The following is a 4,889-nucleotide window of genomic DNA, read 5'->3' as shown; positions in this document are numbered from 1 at the left end:
CTACATCTCATTATCATCCAGTCTATATTAGCAGCAGACACAGTACGTTAGTCCACGGCTGTAGCTACCTCTGTGTCGGCACTCGGCAGTCCATCCATAATTGTATACCACCTACCCGTGGTTTTTTTTTTCTTTCTTCTTTATACATACTACATCTCATTATCATCCAGTCTATATTAGCAGCAGACACAGTACGGTAGTCCACGGCTGTAGCTACCTCTGTGTCGGCACTCGGCAGTCCATCCATAATTGTATATCACCTACCCGTGGGTTTTTTTTTCTTTCTTCTTTATACATACTACATCTCATTATCATCCAGTCTATATTAGCAGCAGACACAGTACGGTAGTCCACGGCTGTAGCTACCTCTGTGTCGGCACTCGGCAGTCCATCCATAATTGTATACCACCTACCCGTGGTTTTTTTTTTCTTTCTTCTTTATACATACTACATCTCATTATCATCCAGTCTATATTAGCAGCAGACACAGTACGTTAGTCCACGGCTGTAGCTACCTCTGTGTCAGCACTCGGCAGTCCATCCATAATTGTATACCACCTACCCGTGGTTTTTTTTTTCTTTCTTCTTTATACATACTACATCTCATTATCATCCAGTCTATATTAGCAGCAGACACAGTACGGTAGTCCACGGCTGTAGCTACCTCTGTGTCGGCACTCGGCAGTCCATCCATAATTGTATACCACCTACCCGTGGTTTTTTCTTTCTTTCTTCTTTATACATACTACATCTCATTATCATCCAGTCTATATTAGCAGCAGACACAGTACGGTAGTCCACAGCTGTAGCTACCTCTGTGTCGGCACTCGGCAGTCCATCCATTATTGTATACCACCTACCCGTGTTTTTTTTTTTCTTTCTTCTTTATACATACTACATCTCATTATCATCCAGTCTATATTAGCAGCAGACACAGTACGGTAGTCCACGGCTGTAGCTACCTCTGTGTCGGCACTCGGCAGTCCATCCATAATTGTATACCACCTACCCGTGGTTTTTTTTTCTTTCTTCTTTATACATACTACATCTCATTATCATCCAGTCTATATTAGCAGCAGACACAGTACGGTAGTCCACGGCTGTAGCTACCTCTGTGTCAGCACTCGGCAGTCCATCCATAATTGTATACCACCTACCCGTGGGTTTTTTTTTCTTTCTTCTTTATACATACTACATCTCATTATCATCCAGTCTATATTAGCAGCAGACACAGTACGGTAGTCCACGGCTGTAGCTACCTCTGTCTCGGCACTCGGCAGTCCATCCATAATTGTATACCACCTACCCGTGGTTTTTTTTTTCTTTCTTCTTTATACATACTACATCTCATTATCATCCAGTCTATATTAGCAGCAGACACAGTACGGTAGTCCACGGCTGTAGCTACCTCTGTGTCGGCACTCGGCAGTCCATCCATAATTGTATACTAGTATCCATCCATCTCCATTGTTTACCTGAGGTGCCTTTTAGTTGTGCCTATTAAAATATGGAGAACAAAAATGTTGAGGTTCCAAAATTAGGGAAAGATCAAGATCCACTTCCACCTCGTGCTGAAGCTGCTGCCACTAGTCATGGCCGAGACGATGAAATGCCAGCAACGTCGTCTGCCAAGGCCGATGCCCAATGTCATAGTACAGAGCATGTCAAATCCAAAACACTTTTGCTCCCTGACGAAGCTGCGACAAGCGCAGTGAAACACGCGTGTAGGGCACAGCGTGTCCACATGTGTTTAGTGTGTGAATGCTACAATGCAAAGATATTATTATAGGATGTTAGCTGGCAGTCTGCAGCAATAAGGATACTCACTGCAGAGGGCTGTAAACTATGTGTAATGTCATGATGCTAATACAGGAATCATTATAGGAGACTAGCTGTTAGCCATGAGTGACAGGGACATCTTAGCATAGAGGGCTGAATATACAGATTAGATGAAGGGACATTGATTGCCCAATCTCCAGAAATCTATGTATTTAAATATGGTGACAATTAATAGTCCTCATTAACAGTCTTTAGGAAGAGGGATACTGTATTAAGCTGCGGCTAAGTCTATACCAGCTGCTTAAACGGACATACTTAATGATAGCTGGTAAAGTGTTACAAATCCTTGACACTGTGCTGGTAGCTACAGACATCAGTAGTGTTGTAATAGAGCATTGTTGCAACTGTGTATAATTGTAACACATTCAGATAGCTGAGACAGGAATATTGTAACAAACTGGCAACATTGAGAAGCCAGTAGCAGCTGCATGTCTCAATTCAATACACAGAACACAACACACTGTAGCAATTGAACTGGCAACATACAGGAGCCAGAGGACAGTTACGTGTCCTAAGATATTATTGAAGCAGCTACCAGCAAAAGAGTCTATGTTAAAGTTGTGATTCTCATTAATAAAAGTTATAATTTTATGACTGTGGCATAAGTGACAGCCAGGATATATGACATCATGACACACACTTTTTGAGATACCCGCAATATCTATACATTATTTTATTTTAGGACTATCACTGATCTAAAATTATAACAGGTCTCCCTATATAGTGGTTGCTTTATAAGCTAAGGTTTTTTGATGAATGTAATAAATTTAACACAAACAAAAATAAATTTCCCTATATCTGAAGCCTAACAATTTAAGAATAATTATGTGACACAAGGATTAACAGTACTATACCTCTTAGTTATTATTCTATACATATTGGTAGCCAAAAAATAGGAATTATTCCTTAAAGCTACCACAACCAATATATTTGTGGGTCACTTTATATTTAAGCTTGGACTGTTATACCCCACCATTAACCTCACTGTTACTGTTAACCAATCAAATAAGGTTTATTCCTTTAATGGCATAACAGTGATTTACATTGACTAATGGGAAATCATTATGTAAATGAGAAATACACTATAATTAATTGAGGATACACATAATAATCCTCAGTGTTAATATACTACAGACGCACAGGAAATGAGTTGAGTCTACAGGTGGATTGCTTCCTAAGAAAAATTGGGGCTGCTATACCCCTAATATAAGCAATTTCTAGCCATACTCCTGACAGATTAAAACAGAGCCGATGTGTATTAATATACACGTAGGCCGTTTCCCATAACAAGTGGGGAATATTATAACCTCCGAAGCAACTTAACCCACACATATAATAGATCCTCTGAAGGTATAGACAGTAAGTGTGTAGGACTCCTGATGCTTGGAGATCCGTATTTCAGTAGAGAATTATATCTACAGCAATAGGGAAATTAAGACTAAAGCAACCACATATACTCAAAGATAATTTTATCTGAAACTGGGTGATATATGTGCATTTATTTGAATCTATAGTCCACATATTTCTACTGCACAAGGGGGAGTACCCGTCAGATGGTAATCTTCATGGAGTGAAGAAGATACACACATGAAGAGTAAACATTTAGACCACTGATGTAATATAGCGGGTTCCAACATCATAGATTGTGACAGCCTTTTTGATATTGGATAAAGACTATTGATATATAAGTCATCTCAGCAACTCCTAAGAATTAGACGTGAAACACATGTGGACACGTTTTTAACTCTTTATTCACATTTTTCCAGTCTTTTCACATATTTGTTAGTACTGTCATTTTAACTCTTATGTTTCACTGCTGTTCAGGACGATATCCAACTCTATTTTAATGCATATCAAATAAAGGTTATATTTTAGAATAAATTCATATCTCCTCAGTGCGTCAACAATACAGATTTCCTTCTGTTTCTTTCCTCTTACATTCTAGTTTCAATACCCTGTAGTTGACAGCACCCCCTGAGTACATTTAATAATATATGATATAGGAAAGGGGTTCGCCAAGTGAATGTATGGTGATGAATCACATACACTCACAAGAAATACAATAAACAAATACATAGTGAGTGTGCAGATACCCAATCTGTGCAAATCCAAAACACCAAATATCAGTAAAAAAAGGACTCCAAAACCTAAAATAAAATTGTCGGAGGAGAAGCGTAAACTTGCCAATATGCCATTTACCACACGGAGTGGCAAGGAACGGCTGAGGCCCTGGCCTATGTTCATGGCTAGTGGTTCAGCTTCACATGAGGATGGAAGCACTCAGCCTCTCGCTAGAAAAATGAAAAGACTCAAGCTGGCAAAAGCAGTAGCACCGCAAAGAACTGTGCGTTCTTCGAAATCCCAAATCCACAAGGAGAGTCCGACTCCAATTGTGTCGGTTGCGATGCCTGACCTTCCCAACACTGGACGTGAAGAGCATGCGCCTTCCACCATTTGCACGCCCCCTGCAAGTGCTGGAAGGAGCACCCGCAGTCCAGTTCCTGATAGTCAGATTGAAGATGTCAGTGTTGAAGTACACCAGGATGAGGAGGATATGGGTGTTGCTGGCGCTGGGGAGGAAATTGACCAGGAGGATTCTGATGGTGAGGTGGTTTGTTTAAGTCAGGCACCCGGGGAGACACCTGTTGTCCGTGGGAGGAATATGGCCGTTGACATGCCTGGTGAAAATACCAAAAAAATCAGCTCTTCGGTGTGGAAGTATTTCAACAGAAATGCGGACAACAGGTGTCAAGCCGTGTGTTGCCTTTGTCAAGCTGTAATAAGTAGGGGTAAGGATGTTAACCACCTCGGAACATCCTCCCTTATACGTCACCTGCAGCGCATTCATAATAAGTCAGTGACAAGTTCAAAAACTTTGGGTGACAGCGGAAGCAGTCCACTGACCAGTAAATACCTTCCTCTTGTAACCAAGCTCACGCAAACCACCCCACCAACTCCCTCAGTGTCAATTTCCTCCTTCCCCAGGAATGCCAATAGTCCTGCAGGCCATGTCACTGGCAATTCTGACGAGTCCTCTCCTGCCTGGGATT

The sequence above is a fragment of the Pseudophryne corroboree genome (genome assembly GCF_028390025.1).
Source record: "Pseudophryne corroboree isolate aPseCor3 chromosome 10 unlocalized genomic scaffold, aPseCor3.hap2 SUPER_10_unloc_3, whole genome shotgun sequence".
Classification (NCBI taxonomy): domain Eukaryota; kingdom Metazoa; phylum Chordata; class Amphibia; order Anura; family Myobatrachidae; genus Pseudophryne; species Pseudophryne corroboree.
Note: the sequence above shows the minus strand (reverse complement) of the source record.